The sequence below is a fragment of the Canis lupus genome, chromosome 7 (assembly GCF_011100685.1).
Source record: "Canis lupus familiaris isolate Mischka breed German Shepherd chromosome 7, alternate assembly UU_Cfam_GSD_1.0, whole genome shotgun sequence".
NCBI classification, from domain to species: Eukaryota; Metazoa; Chordata; class Mammalia; order Carnivora; family Canidae; genus Canis; species Canis lupus.
Genome location: NC_049228.1, coordinates 12,361,757 through 12,378,265, shown reverse-complemented (window position 1 = coordinate 12,378,265; position 16,509 = coordinate 12,361,757). Strand labels below are relative to the sequence as shown.

General features: G+C 44.3%; 1 protein-coding gene across 1 annotated transcript in view; it reads left to right on the top strand.

Annotated features, from left to right (window-relative positions):
• Positions 1–442: 442 nt before the first annotated feature.
• The window catches only part of PTPN14 (protein tyrosine phosphatase non-receptor type 14), a 180,548-nt gene continuing 164,481 nt past the window's right edge, over positions 443–16,509 (top strand). The window contains exon 1 of the mRNA XM_038542137.1: positions 443–535. The gene's annotated coding sequence lies outside the window, so the exon portion shown is untranslated. The remainder of the gene's footprint in view (positions 536–16,509) is intronic.

The window sequence follows — 16,509 nt, the reverse complement described above, 5'->3', positions numbered from 1 at the left end:
CGCCCACCTCACCCCTCCTCCCGGGACCCCCCCCGCCCACCTCACCCCTCCTCCCGGGACCCCCCCGCCCACCTCACCCCTCCTCCCGGGACCCCCCCGCCCACCTCACCCCTCCTCCCGGGACCCCCCCCCGCCCACCTCACCCCTGCTCCCGGTCCCCCCCGCCCACCTCACCCCTGCTCCCGGTCCCCCCGCCCACCTCACCCCTCCTCCCGGTCCCCCCGCCCACCTCACCCCTCTTCCCGGCCCCCCGCCCACCTCACCCCTCCTCCCGGCCCCCCGCCCCCTCCCCGGGACTACCCCGGGCTTAGGTGGCTCTCCTCCTCTCCGGGTCGGTGCGCGGGGATCGCAGCGGAAACCTCCCTCCCCTTTCGCCTGCTCCGGCCCCGGCCCCGGCCCCGGCTCCTTCCCCCGCCCTCCTCCGCGGCCACTGGAATCAATTCCTTAGGGAATTGGGGCGCCGCCGCCGCCGCCGCCGCCGCGGGGACAGGCTTTCCGCGCGGGACCCCGGGTCACGACGGGGCCATGTGAGCAGGTAGGCGCCGTCTGCGGCGGGGGAGCCTCCTCGGGCCCCGGGCGCCTGGCCGAGGACCGGGGCAGCCTGGACCGGCGCCGGGAGGCTGGCGGGGCAGCGGGGGCGCGGGGCGGCCGGGCCGCGGGGCCCTGGGTGCTCGCCCTGTCGGGGGTGGAGGTGGCCGCGGGGCGCTGCCTGCGGGTCCGCCGCCGCGCCACCCCCTCGCCCCCTCCTCCCGGCTCCCTCCGGCTGTTTGGGAAGCGAGCGCGGGCCTGGAAAGGGCAGCGGGACGGAGCCGAGCGCTGAGGGCAGAGGGAAGGGAGGAGGACGAGGTTGCTGTGGCTCCAGCGGGACGGGGACGCGGCTCCCCGACGCCCCAGTTCCCAGCGCCTCCTGGGGAGGGGGTCGGGATCCTGGGAGCGAGGGGAGTTTTTAATGCCCTCCCACTAGGCCCCGGCCGTGCCCCCGGACTCCTGGCCTCCTTGGGTGGTCGGTCGGGCTGGCTCGTGGGGAAAGCCTGTGGCCACATAACTTCGCAACAGATCCGCACCTCAAACTTTTCAAAGTTCTGAGTATTCACAAGTTCTGAGGGGGCTGTTAGTACGCCTCTCTGTTCTCCCTGGCGTGATCCCTAAACCTGAGTGTTTGAATACTTGTTAAGTGGATTTTACACCTTGGGGAGGGAGTAGTCTCAGGTACTGGTGCCATCTCCTTAGCATCCCCTTCCGCTTCCTTTGGTTCCTGTCACCCCCCCCCCCCAACCCCAACCCCAACCCCAACCCCAACCCCAACCCCACCTACAAATCAAGGAGATTGTGGGGTTTGCGCTTCAGTCCGTCCTGGAACTGGGTGTTGCAGGCTCTTTGTGAAGATGTGCGGAATCTCTAGACTGCAGGCCGAATATAGGGTCGCAGGGTTTCCACCAATGTGTTAATTTCTTAAACTGGATCAGTTCACCCATTCATTCAGCAAACCTGGTGTTGCGCCTCTACTCTGCTCGGAAAACAGGATGCTGAGATACTTAAACAAGCTGTAACTGCAGCCTCCTGGAGGAAACCCACAGGCTGATGAAGAATTACAGTAGTGAGCGAGCGAGAAGTGCTGGAAGAGGCAGGGAAGGCTTGGTTTTGGAGACGAGGGGTACCGTGTGCCCTGGGTTTATAGGGTTAAGGGAGTGTTTACCTTGCAGGAGTGATCCGGAGAGTGCATTCCAGGTGGAAGAAACAGCTTGTGCAAAATGAAGAGTCATCCAAAAAAAAAAAAAAAAAAAAAGAGTTCAAAAAGCTAGCTATCTGACCCAGCTATTTGGGATATGATAGATATCAGAAATGAAACTAGAAGCGTTTTATCCCCTTACGGTAACCAAGTAGTTTCCAGAGGCGCCTAAGTCTCTCTCTTCGGACACACCTCCTTGTCTGATGCAGTTTCTACAAGCAGCAATTGTGTGACCATCTAAATTTTAATTGGCACTAATTGGCCCATGCCTGTTTTCATTAGAATGGCACTTGATTCCCTTTTAAAGAGCCACTTGACAGCAGTGGGTGATAATACTGCAGCATCACAGAACCTTGCATTAAAGTTGCTTATCTTTTGGGGTTGGGGTTAAAAGCTCCTGTGCTGGAAATGAGTGGGAGCTGCACAGCATGACACTCTTTTTGCCTGATCTGAATGGGTGGCCACAGATGCGCAGAATGAGCCCATGGACGGGTGTCCCTGTGTTTGTCATAGTTTTCTCTACATGTAAATGTCATCAAATGTTGCTTTAGCACACTTGTAAGGATACTTTTCCTTCCTCTGAAACTTTATAAAATCGAATTCTGTTCCATCGGGTTTTGTAGCCTGATGGTCCAGGATTGGGCAGATCTTGCCTAGGAAGGTTCCTTATCAGACGGAAGCACGCTGTACGTGGGTTGCCCTTCAGGGGTGCCTCTTCACTGGGCTGAAGTGGAGTCCTAGTAGTATTCACCGTGGCTGAGGTCCAGCCTCGGTGAACTCAGGCCAGTACATCGGAGGAGCAGAAAAAGAACAACTTGGGGGTGTTTGGCTAAGCCCCTCCACAAACACTTTCTCTTATCTCAAGAACAGCCCCTTGACAGGAGTTTTATTGGAGGTATAGGGCCTGCGTGAGAGACATGGCTGAAGGGAAGCTCTTTCTTGCTAATCCTGGTGCTCGCCCGGCTTCCATCATTGGCTTAGACACAGTTATTATTCACACTTTAGTTATTCAGCTTTGTGCACACTGTGTGGGCCGGACAGCTGTAATGGAAAGAGAACAGTTAGACTATTTTAATATGGAAGAACCTAAAGAATTTCGGAAAAAAATCAGAATTTTTTAGGAGAATTGGTATTTGTCCTGAATGACTGGGCCAGGGGTCAAAAACTATGAGGAGTTTTTTTTTTTTTCCTAATGCCCTCCCTCCTTATTAAGGGTTTATGTGTTTTTTTTTTGTTTTTTTTTTTTTTTTTTTTTTTTGCTCCAGGGAAGCAAACATAAACCCTTTGATTGCACAGTGAACCCCTCCTGGATTCCATATTCTTATTCTTTTTCACCTGCTATGCTGCATTTGAACTTCTAGACTTCGTCACCAATGGTCGTGTAGAATCTGAACTCATTCTGAGCCTCAGAGCTATGCTGTGCACTTCGTTAAAGAGAGAAGGCAAGGGAAAGAGATAAGATGAAATAGTTCATTAGCCAATTAAATCATTACTTGCTTGAGCTGATTAAAAAAGAACGAGAGAAACCAAGTTTTGGTACAGAGAGGATTAAAAATAATGTTAGAAATAAGACTTTGGGATCTCCCCTCACTGACTTAATTTACCTTCCCCTGTCAAAGCCCCATGGAGTGGTTCCTGAGCAGTCCAAGGGGTGTGTAGCAAGTTCTGCAGCTTTCCGGTTAGTGTGCTGGAGCAGGGGATCCAGCTTTGGAAGTTTGAAATGTAGCTATGTTTGAATCCCAGCTCTACCACTTTTTAAATTTTATTTTATTCATTTATTCATAAGAGACACAGAAAAGCAAGGACACAGGCAGAGGGAGAAGCAGGCTCCATGCAGGGGGCCCAACATGGGACTCGATCCTGGGACTCGATCCTGGGACTCTATCCTGGGACTCCAGGATCTCGCCCTGGGCTGAAGGCGGGTGCCAAATCGCTGAGCCACCCAGGGATCCCCTCACCTCCACTGCTTCTTAGCTGTGTAGTGTTGGACGCACTCTTCAGTCCTTTGGCATCTCAATTCTTTCATCTATAATGTGGGGTCGGTAGTATGTAACTTGCCAGGATATTTGTGGAGAATTCAGTGTAATGCTGTATGTCACCCTCCTCATATTGTGCCTCGTACAGAGTAGGTGTTGGATCAAGGCTATTTATATGTTTGAGGAGTTATATGTGGCCATGAATGTGCTCTTTATGTGGGTCATTTTTTCCCCCAGCAGTATGAATTCACGTGCATGCCAACATACACATAAAGCTTTGTCTTTGACTTTTTTTCTTTTTTTTTTGGTCTTTTGGCTCAAAGCAAATGTGTTGGCTGGCAGTTTTCATGTGGCCCCTCTATAGGAGGAGGTTGAGAATTGCATGAGTAGACAGTGGGGAAGCTTGGGGGAGGAAAGGCCACTTAAGAGAAGGGGAGAGAAAAGGATCCTTTCCCTGGACACCACTTACTGTCACAAGGATCCGGTGCTAATGGAAGGATCCTTGTATTTCTAATGTCGAGATCCAGTTAATTAGAGAATGTGAAGAATGAGTCTGCCTGCTTTTAGCAAGAATGCAGGAGCTGGCCAGTCTTCACAAAGGAGTGTCTTTGCAGCCTTGATTTCTTTCCTTCTTTGAAGCCCAAATATAGAGTGTACTGCAACACCTCTAGTGTAATGCCAGCTCAGGTCTCTTGAACTTTACTGTTACCTTTCATCTGAGAAGCCTAAAGTATTTGACAAACATTAACTCATTGATCTTCATATCAGCCTCTCAACAGGAGGGATTGTTAGAAGAAGGGAACAGCTTGGAAAACGTCAGTAGAGCAGGTTTGTAGTATGTAATACGTATTCTTGAAGCAGAATGGGTTGTTACAGCCAAGAATTTCCAATGTGGATTGCATGCAGGCCAGGAGGTCATGAGAGTGAGTACCCCTTCGAGAGGTTGGGGGGAGAAAACCTAGGAAAGTTGAAGATCTGGCTGCAGTTTTTGCCCTGGGAGGAGGAGAGGAAGTCCATGTTCCCCAGACCGGCTATGCCTTTGCCATATATTCTTTGCACACTGATTATGAAAATAGTCTCTGAATTATTTATAATTCTGAATGAAAGGATATGAGGCAATGCTTGTAGATGAGGACTTAGAGTAGCTGGGGATAAAAGGTAATAATAATGACTCCTTGTGGGGTGGTTATACGTCTAAGTTGGATTATAAATGGCAATTAACATTGTTTTAATTTTCTTTATCGTTTTCTGGTTGGTTCTATAGTTCTTGGCTTGGTTTTGTATTTCTCTCCCTTCAAGCTTTTGTTTGACTTCTTTCATGGTTCTTGCTACTGGAAAAAAACTTGTGGCCATTCTTAGATCAATCTCGTGTGTAAAGTTTGATACTTGATTTAGCTTTGTTCCTTAGGGACTGTATTAGGCCCAGCTCGAGGGTTTCATCCTGAGCCTGGTCAATTAGCTTGACCCAGAGGCCTATCGTGTATCCTGAGATCCTGTAAACCTAGGTGGCCATTCCCATAAATGCTTGATGTTGGGAGGTGTCTGATGAGAAAATGAGAAAGAGATTGGCTGGCGGTATGGCATCCTCTGACGTGCGGAATATCTTCTTCACATTTGTGATGTTTGAAATCTTAGCACTGAACCGTATTCCTAAATTAGGAAGCTCTACTGCATGGGCCACTGACTCGATCTAATTTGCCTTACAGATTTTTTTTTTTTAAAGATTTTATTTATTTATTCATGATAGTCATACAGAGAGAGAGAGAGAGAGGCAGAGACATAGGCAGAGGGAGAAGCAGGCTCCATGCAGGGAGCCCGATGTGGGATTCGATCCCGGGTCTCCAGGATCGCGCCCTGGGCCAAAGGCAGGCGCCAAACCGCTGCGCCACCCAGGGATCCCTGCCTTACAGATTTTTAGCTCACAGGGAGAACTCCCTCATGTTAAAATTAGTAACAGGTCCCAATGCTTTATCCTTTATTTTATTTTATTTTATTTTATTTTATTTTATTTTATTTTATTTTATGTATTTATTTTTTTTTTCCAATGCTTTATCCTTTACCTACCCTCTACTTACTTAATTTCCTCAGGTCTTTGGAAATCCATCTCCTGGGAATTCTTTTTTTCTCATAACTCCTTTGCGTTCAAGTAACGGAGGCAGTGGCTAAGGCAGGGGCTTTGAGACTCTGGTGGGCGTCAGAATCACCTGGAGGGCTTGTTAAAACACAGAGTGCTGTTCTCCGTGCTCACTCCAGCCTCTGAGTCAGTAGGTCTGGGGTTGGATTTGAGAGTTTGAGTTTCTGAGGATCTTCGAGATGATGCTAATAGTCTGGTCCTTGACCAACTGCATTTTGAGAGTCACAGAGCTAAGGAGTCTGTCCATCTCTGTCCTCAGGCTCTTATAGTAGTCTCTGAAGGTTTTTGCTACACTGGCTTGAATGACCCTGTTCCTGGTAGTTGTAGAGCCCTGGAGAGGCCGGGAGTCACTTAGCCCTCATCAGGCCCATGAGTGCATGACTTGTTTCCATTTCAGTGGATCTGCTTGGTTAGCATCACCAATCCAGACTTCTCCACCTGTTTCCAAACAGTTTGGTTTATCTGGTATTTCTGTCTGCCTGGGTATCCAAATTCCACCTGTCTTAAACTGAACTCACTAATTTCTTGCCACAAAATGTGCTGTCTCTGTGTTTCCTGTCTTAGGCAGTGACCTGTTGAGTTAGCTGCTGAAACCAGGCACTTGGAGTTCCCGTCAGCATGTCACTCTTAGCAGCCCCCAACTTCTACCTGCCAGTAACAAACCCTATCAGTCTTTAGACGGCCTAAAATATCTTTAGTTTGCTCCTTGCCTGCATCCCCCCTGCCCCTTGGGATTGTTTGAGAGTTTCTGGGGCTGCCTGTCATATATTCTTCATCTACTCTTTCCTCTCTCAAAGAGTTTTTATTTTAAAACAGTTTTTAATACTATTTAAATTCTTTTGATTCTTATTATGTGTATGACAAAGCTTCTTACCCCTGACTCTCTTGGGGTCATCTGCTGTTCTTTCTCTCTCTGCTAGTGCCCTAACGTCTGGTGATGGTTAATTTCCCTCTTATACTCCCACCCAGAGGGACCTCTCCCCTTTGCTACCTGCCTGGCTCCTATGCATTCAACTAAAGCTTCACTTTCCCTGACGTTCCTTCTCACCACCAGTTAGGCTTCCCTTTCTTCATGGTCCCAAAGCACTTTGCACTTACTTATGTTGGTGAGTTGTGTCTCCTCTTGTCACATATATTTCTCTCTTTGTCTCCTCTACTAAGTTATAAGCCTCCCCACCAGTAATTACATTTGCTTGGTTTGGAATTAGAATTTCTACCTGATACAGATATCAGGATAGCAGTAGCCACAGCTTATAGGTACCGCTGCTGACTCTATAATTCCAGTGTTCATAGCACTTGGAATGATTTTATTAAATTTTTCAATGACCCTTTGAAGTAGGTACAATTACTATTTCTATTTTTCACAGAATAGAATGGAGTTCTTATTATTTATTCTCTAATAGTTTCAGTGCTCTGGGAAAATTACATCATATTAATGACTCTATGACTTTTGTAATTACATAGGTACCAGTGCTGTTTCTTATACACATTTCATTCGCTCGCTTAAGGAGATGAGTCATATCCCTAAGCAGTTTTCTGAAGTTACTGATGCTCTGGTTCTTAGTGTTATTTTGCTTTACTTGGAAACTTTTTAAAAATGTGCTCATTTTTTTCCCCTCATTTTTCAAACCTAGGGAACCTTGCAGATCAAGGGAGTGTACATATCTCAGAGGGATTAATAAGCAGGAACATTTGGAGGACAAGGCATCAACCAAAATTGTTTTTGTAGGTTTAGGTACATTAATTAGAATATGCTTACCTTCCTGTCCATACATTTTGCACCCTTATATTAAAGAGCAAGAGACAGAATTTCTCATTATTCAAACTCTGAGTCACTAGTTTTTAAAGTGAGAGAGAGAGAGAGAGACCCTCCGTGACACTGTCCCAGCCGCTTTCCCAGTCTGCCCTTAACCAAGACTGCCTGTTCTGCATCTAGGACTATGATAAGCAGCAGTGGTATCACTGGCATTATCCCCCAAATCACAAGATTGGCTGTTGCCATTATTTTAGTTCCCAAGTAAAAGGGATTAAGGCAGATTTCATGGTCACGAAAGTGAATTTATTATGAATTCCATATACACACTGTATACACTTCATCTTGATATTTCAGCCTCTCTGCAAATAACCCCCCAAATGGCCCTCTGCTTTCTTCAGATTTATGTTCCCCACGGTTCTGCCAAGGTGCAGCTGTTTCCCGAATGGGCCCAATAATTTTTTTCATCTCTGCCCAGGAATCCTCCCGCTCAGCATTGCCTGTCAAAACTGTCCCTTGAGGGGCACCTGGGTGGCCCGCGGTGTGATCCCGGGGTCCTGGGATCGAGTCCCACATCAGGCTCCCTGCAAGGAGCCTGCTTCTCCCTCTGCCTGTGTCTCTGCCTCTCTCTCTGTGTCTCTCATGAATAAATAGAATCTTAAAAACAGACGACTGTCCCTCGAGACATTCCCCCCCCCCCTTAAGTCCCACCTCTCTGGGCAGCCTTCCCGGGTCATGCCCTGGTCAGGTTGTCCTGCCCGTTTGTTCCTGGTGTTTACCAGGTTGTACTTTTGTGTCCTGGCTCATCGGCCTGGATCCTCTCATCAGTGTCAGCCAGGGCCTGCCACCTGTCCCACTTCTGTCCACATCCTGCCTCGGGGCTCACTACAAACTGTCCCTTCTCTTTTGCTGCCCGTGCACCTGTGATGGGACCTTCAGCTCCACCTCCTCCTTGGCCCAGGAATGCCCTCCGCCGCTGAGGCTGCCCCTTCTCTCTCCATCATGACGGTCCTTCACTGATGACAGCTCCCTTGACAGCTCTTTCTCACCTGCCCCACTGCCCTAGTGTGGAGGCCAGTCTCTCCTCTGTACTACACAGTCTTGTTTTCTTTTCTTTTTTAAGATTTTATTTATTTATGAAACACACAGAGAGGCAGAAACTTAGGCAGAGGGAGAAGCAGGCTCCCCACAGGGAGCCCAATGAGGGACTCGATAGGATCCCAGGATCATGACCCGAGCCAAAGGCAGATAGATGCTCAACCACTGAGCCACCCAGGAGTCCCCAGAATCTTGTTTTCAACACATCTGATATTTTCTCTCTCCTGCTTGCAATCTGTCCTGCTGCCTTACTTATATTATTTGGAGATGCCTGTGCCTGTAGTAAAAGCATAAGGAAATGCCAGAAGGATAAACACCAAATACAGGGGATGGATGGGAGGTGGTGGAGGTGAGGGCTGAGATGTGACGTGGTATTGCTTTTCCCCCCAGGCTGAGTGGTGGGAACATGTATATTTACTACATTCTCCTGTAAAATACCTAATTTAGGGGCTCCTGGGTGGCTTAGTTGGTTAAGCATCTGCCTTTGGCTCAGGTCCATGCTCCCAGAGTCCTGGGATCGAGGCCTGCATCAGGCTCCCTGCCCAGCAGAGAGAGAAGCAGGCTCCCTGTGGGGAGCCCGATGCGGGACTCCATCCCAGGACTCTGGGATCATGACCTGAGCCACCCAGGTGCCTCAATAAATAAAATCTTTGAAAAATAAAATACCTAACTTAAAAAACACCTGCAATTGCCCACGTTTAAACGCAGACTCCCTAGCAGAGCATTCAGGAGTCGTCTGCTCTTGTTCCTACCTAACCTGATCCGGAGCTTCTACCTCTCTTGGCTCCCCATCACCCTTCTGCAAACATTTCTCGCAGTTGAAATCTTGTGGCTTTGACTCCTGCTGTTACTTTTCCCTTAAATTCTTTTTCACACCTGGTCACATAATCATCTCCGCCTCTGTTTTTTAATGTCTAGTATGATTTTGATGTCTTTGTAGATGTTTTGTCTGACGTTTCCTTGTTATCATTAGGAGAGTTCATTGTCACTTGACCTGCCTTCTGGTCGTATTTCACCCATTCTTTACTGATAAGCCTCACATTGTATCTATGCACTTGTTCCTCTACCTCCCCAAAGTTGAGAGCTCTTGGAGGGTGTATTTTGTGATTTATTTATCTTTGGCATCTTGGCACCTGCTACAAAGTAACAGGTTGGGGGAATTGTTGAATAGTACAGGTATGTTTTTAATTGAAGTCATCTTTTCTTTTCTTTTCTTTTCTTTTCTTTTCTTTTCTTTTCTTTTCTTTTCTTTTCTTTTCTTTTCTTTCTTTCTTTTCTTTTTTTTGGATTTCAAAACAAACCCCCCGAAAAAACTTCAAAGCAAATTAAAGGGACTATCTGTTGGGCTCAATATCTGAAACGTGGGCTGTAAATTTGAATGGCTTTACACATGGATTTCCTAAATCAAACCCAGTTGTAGAACGTTTCTTCTGCTTTTCCCATTTGCCTTCTGGTGGTGGGTGATGCTTGGCTTCTTTGGGTTTGTTTCTGTGTTTCAGCCCTTGGCCCCCTCCCCCTCCACCATGGAGCACGTTGGTGGTTTCCGTAATGGTGTCTCAGGGTGAGCGTGTGAGTCTGGGTTTGGAAGTAGATCTGGGCTGTGAAGTGGTATCACTTGTTGGAAGGTGACTACTGCCGTCAACACTTACTTGCTCTGGGATGGAGAAGTGACACGTCCATTTAGAGAAGAGGCAGCAGAGTTTATTTTTGTGGCAGACGTGTCCCACTGCAGAGCTATAATAACCGTAATGAAGGAGGATTATGCTGTATTAGGTTTATGAAGGGTGTACTAGTCTGTTACCAGGGTCAGTGGTGACAGCTCAAGCCAGCAATTAGGTTTCATTAAAGACTCCAGCCGGCAATTAGCATTCACTTCTGCCCATGAAATCCTCTGATCTATTAAGCATATATTCTTCATGATACATTTTGTAAAACGTGCTTTAGATGATAAAGGTACATATTTTTTAGACATGCACAAGTCTCCAAATGATCATTTGAAAAATGGGGCTTTTAGACTCCCTATGCTTACATCCGTGAGTTACCCTGACATTCTGGGTAGACTGTACTGTTTTTAGACTCTGTACATTTTTAAAAGATCATATAAATACTTTTCTTCAAAGGCAAGGAATTTGTTATGGACTGTGATATCATTATGTGATTTAGGAGGGAAAAATGTGTGACTGATATGAAACGAATTAAAATGGGAAAATAATGAGATGACACCTACGGATCTTAATGATATTCTTTAGAAAATTATTGTTTTGCTTAAGAGGCATCTAAAAATAAAGGCTGGGAAGGATGAATTGTGCTGTGCTTCTGCTGAGCAGCTGTTTGGTTGTTTTGAAAATGAGGCTTATTTTTCCAAGCGCTAGGTTAGGTACAAGCATGTATTTCATGTCTCTTTATCCTGATGAAAGCGTTTAGGCATTTTAGCTTCGCAGCGAATATGAAGTGATGTTTACACTAAGCTATTCAAAGAAATTTCTCCTCTCCTTCCTCCTCTGCTCCTTTCTCTTCCCTTCTTTCTCCCTCCCTTTATAATAAATTGTTTTCATTTGGAGGCTTCTGATGGGTTAATTACTGTATATATGTATTCAAGATTGATACTTATCAGAGATCATAAAAGGAAGAAATGCACAGCGCACAGCACATCAGGCCAGTGCAAAGATCTGTGAAGAATACCTATTGCCCTGGGATAATTAAACTCTGTCATTTGATTCTCAATTCATATTATTATTTTTCTCATTCATAGACTGCTAAAATGGTGATAATGGCTAAACATAGCAGTTTGAAATCTGTGTACATGAGTGTATTTTAAAGACTCCAAGGGATCCCTGGGTGGCGCAGCGGTTTGGCGCCTGCCTTTGGCTCAGGGCGCGATCCTGGAGACCTGGGATCGAATCCCACGTCGGGCTCCTGGTGCACGGAGCCTGCTTCTCCCTCTGCCTGTGTCTCTGCCTCTCTCTCTCTCTCTCTCTGTGACTATCATGGAATAAATAAAAAAAAAAAAAAAAAAAAAGACTCCAAGAAGTCTTGCAGTTAACAAAAGTGTGTCAAAGCTGAATTCATTTTAGTAGGACCTTTATTTTTTATTTATTTTAAAGATTTTATTTATTTATTCATGAGAGACACACACACACACACACACACACACACACACACAGAGGCAGAGACACAGGCAGAGGGAGAAGCAGGCTCCTCACAGGGAGCCCGATGTGGGACTCGATCCCAGGACTCCAGGATCACACCCTGGGCAGAGCGTAGCTGCTGAGGCACCCAGACATTACACCCCCCGCTTTTTTTTTTTTTTTTTTTTTAGATTTGATTTTATGGGACGTGTAATCTCAAGGGACACTGATATTCTGTGAAATACTTTCTAGAAAAGGTTTGGTTTAGGAGGTCTCTGGAATAGAGAGATGTCGTGTTTGTCGTCTTTAAGAAAGTCAACATAAATTAGAGAGTATGGTGACTTGGATTATTAAGATGGGTAAATATTTAAAATCTCTATTTGTAGACCAGACTCACTTTTTAAACAAAATTAATTGGATAATTAATAAATAAATAAAATCTTAAAAAAAGAAAATATTAAAAAAAAAGCAAGTTTAAAACAAAATATCAGGAATCTTCACAAAGCCTTCAGGGAATGTTTTAGGGACAGTAAACCGTTCATCTAACTTTATGTATTTATATAGTAAAGAGTAATATTTCAGATTACATTTGTGGCACTGCAGAAACCTCATTGTTGAAAGAAAGATTTAGGCATAGTGAGGAGCCCCATCTTATCAAGGCCAGAAGCTGTGGTTAAGGCACTACTGAAAAATCGTGGTTCTCCGGATTCTGGCAATCGGCCCTCCCCCCTCCTCCCCTTTGCCCACGATACTGCCAAGAGGAAAGCAGGCAGGCTAACGAGGTAGAAAACCATTGAGGGCTTTAGAAAGGTCATTGCAATTATTTTATTAATAGCTGCCACTGTTTAACTTCTTTTGTGTAACCGGGCATTTTTAACAAAGGCATTGTGACTATAACACGAACGGTTTTCTCTCCACCATGGGCCCTTTATTACCTCAAGCTAATTTGCCCCGTATCCCCTTCATCAGTTTTTCCTGCCCCCCATTTCTGACCTTTCACAAAGCAGAGCTTTATATATGGGAACGGCTTTCCCCTCTACAACCTTTAAACTCCTAACAATCTTATGAAAGAGATGTTATTTTTATCCATAGCTTATCCCCCAGAAATGAGAGAGTTGAAGAGGTTATTGGTGAAAGTCTTGCAGCGAGTCAGTGGAGGAAGTGGGGTTTGAACTTGTTCTCTCCGACCCCACAGCTCAGTTAGGCTTAATGCGACAGACACATCTGTGTCTGTGCTGGTCCAGAACATCTCCTCTTCCCCCCTTTTTCTCTTTCTTTCTTTTTCTCTTTCTCTTTCTCTTTCTCTTTCTTTCTCTTTTTCTTTTTTCTTTTCTTTTCTTTCTTTCTTTCTTTCTTTCTTTCTCTCTCTCTCTCTCTCTCTCTCTCTTCTTTCTTTCTTTCTTTCTTTCTTTCTTTCTTTCTTTCTTTCTCTTTCAAGATTTTATCTTTGCAGTCATCAAACTGGTTTCAGGAACAAAACAAATCCTTGTGAGATACAGCTTGGCGAAACAACTTAGAGAAAACCTTGCTCTTTTTAGCAGCACATTCTCCCATAGAAAGAGACTCACTTTGTTGAAAAGATGCTGGCCTGCCTTCCTAGGCATTAGGATCACTTGAGGTCTTCGACTAAGAGATTCAGAAGAAAGCTACATTTCTTTCTTTTTTTTTAATTTAAAGATTTTATTTATTTATTCATGAAAGATACAGAGAGAGAGGTAGAGACACAGGCAGAGGGAGAAGCAGGCTCCATGCAGGGAGCCCGATGCGGGACTTGATCCCAGGACCCCGGGATCACAACCTGAGCCAAAGGCAGATGCCCAACCACTGAGCCATCCAGGCGTCCCTCCTTCTTTCTTTCCTTTTGTCCATCCATCAGTTTCTTTTAAAATGGTTTTTGATGTTTTTGAAGAAGGGGATGTCTTTCTGTGGTCATAATCTTTAAAATAACAAGCAACTAATAATGTAGCTACTGGCCACATGACCATTTGGCATCTGAAATGTGCCTCATTTGAGTTCACACGTGCTGTCGGTATCAAATACGTATCAGACTTTGCAGACTTGGTGTAAAAAAGAATGTAATATTTTTAAAACTGATTACATGTTGAAATGATATTTTGGATATGTTGAGTTGAATAAAATCTGTTATTAAAATCAATTTCTTCAGTTTTGCTTTTTAATGTGACCACGAGAAAATTAAAAATTACCTGCATGGCTTGCATTGTGGTCCACATTGCATTTCTTTTGGAGCAGCACTATTACAGATGGTTATCAGACTATTCCTGGGAGCCCTGGTTCAGAATGATGCCTCAGGATTGGGGACCAGTGGATAGAGACAGAAAACAGCAATAGTTAGTGATGGTAAGAGGTAAGCTTAGATGACCACCAGACAGAGACTAATATTAGCTGGCATTTATTTACTACTTAGGGTGTGCAAGTACTTTGTCGAGCACTTTAAGTGGATTATCATTTTGATCCTTACAACAGCTCTGAAGTAAGTACTCTCACAGACTTATTTTGTAGATGAGAAAACCAGGGCTTAGAAAGGCTAAGGCACAAGATCCTGCAACTAGTAAATACTAGTTTACTGTGTAACACCATTGGCATGCAAATACTAGTAAATGATGGAGCTCAGTGTCAAATCTGGGCACGAATCCAGAATGTGTACTTGTAACCACTCTGCATCACTGCCTCCCAAAGGCAAAAGAGAAAACATTACCTAGAATGATCCATAGCAGTGCTTTATTGAGTGTCTATGGGTGGGGGGCAGGCACACAGTCTCCTCCTCGGTACTGGCAGATAGCATCTCTGTGAGGGAATATAGTACAATGGTGATGTTCCTGAGAATGACCTTAAGTTAGCAAGAAATGATGAAATTATGCTTGATATATGTCATTTAGTAGTCCAAGGTTGCCTTAATTAGGAAGTTTTTTTTAAATCAGAAATTGATTTTAGCAACTTCAGGAGTGTCTGGGTGGCTCAGTCCGTGAAGTGTCTGACTCCTGATTTCTGCTCAGGTCATGATCTCAGGGTCATGGAGATCGAACCCTGTGTCAAGCTCTGCACTGAGTGTGGAGCCTGCTCGAGATTCTCTCTGTGGGCACCCCCGCCCCACTCAGGCTCATGTTCTCACTCAAAAAAAAATTAAGCTCATTTAAAATTGCAGGTTTTTTAACTGAGAGGCATTGATATATTTCATAGCAAGGATATTTTGTAAATATAAGCATTAAATCTCTCCCCCTTCAGAATAACAACTTGAAAAAACATGGCAAAAGTCTACCCACAGGTCTATTTCCAGCTACTTAAAATTTTTTTCACATTTTTCTTATCTTTGTTCCTAAATAGATGTATTTTTATAGTATTATGTACTCCTTCATATATATACATGCTTTTCATACTTATTGGTTAATAATATTTAGCATATCTACATAGTATTGATATATTGTAATTAGCTTTATCATTTTTTATTACAGAAAATACATACGCTTAACATTTCTTGCTATCCCATAGAAGATGATAGTGAGGATCTTCGCATTCATAGCTTATTTTTGTTGAATTTATTTTAGGATAAATGTCTGTGTGATTATCATGGACATTTTTTGTGATACCTGAATCATACAAACAGAATTTCAAGCATAGCTCATGAAGACTAATTGAAAGGTGACACAACTTTATTTTCAGATGCTGATACTCTTTTAGATCTTGCTTTTTTTGCACAATGTTTGATGCCTAGGAAGTGGATTATCCCAACAAAGAAGTCTTGCCTTTGTCTGTGTGGTTTTTCTTATAGTTCCCTTTGTTATAGTTTGACAAAAGGATTTAACGAGCCCTAAATCGATACATTCAAAGGTTGAATAATAACCCTTACACTAGTTCACTTTTGGCATAAGTGCTCACTAATCCTTACATCATTTAATGCAGAAAAAAATATGTTGGAATTATTGCTGGATATGATATGTATACTATACATATATATGGATATGGTATGTTTAGAATTATTGAAAATATGTTTACATAAGAGGTAGCATTTAAAAGGGAAAGATATATATGTATACATGCTTCATTGATAATTATAAATATTATAAATAATATAATTATAATATAATATAATTATAAATAATTATAAACTATTACATTATTCTAAGTTAATTTCTGGTGCCTGTTGGCCTGCCTTATTTTTTCTAGATGTCATCAGTATCTGCTTCTTATTCTTGTCTTTTACTTTTTACCAAACTTTTTTCAAATATTTTTTCCGATAATTTGCCATATTTTGATGACTATTATATTTTCATAGTTCTTGCTATGGTAACAATAGGGTCCCAACAACTTAGTGGCTTTAAACAGCAAGTGTTTGTTGCTTGTCCATGTTATGTGAGTGCTGTGGATGTGCCACAGCTCTTAGTGGCTTGACTGGGTATGGTGGTGCTCCATTGTCTTCGCACTCAGAAACCCAGGCCAAGGGACAGCCCCCATCTGGGACATGCTGTGCTCATGGCTAAGCGCAGGAATATAGTGAGAAGCATGCAGTCCCATTTTAAAGCAGCTGCGTAACCCAAAAAAATAAAAAATAAAGCTGCATAAGAGGTGGCAAATATGTTGTCTCCTCATGTCCAATTTGCCGAAGTATATTATCACATGGCCAAGCCAAAAACCCAATGATTTAGGGACCTACACTCACCCCACAGGATTCCCAG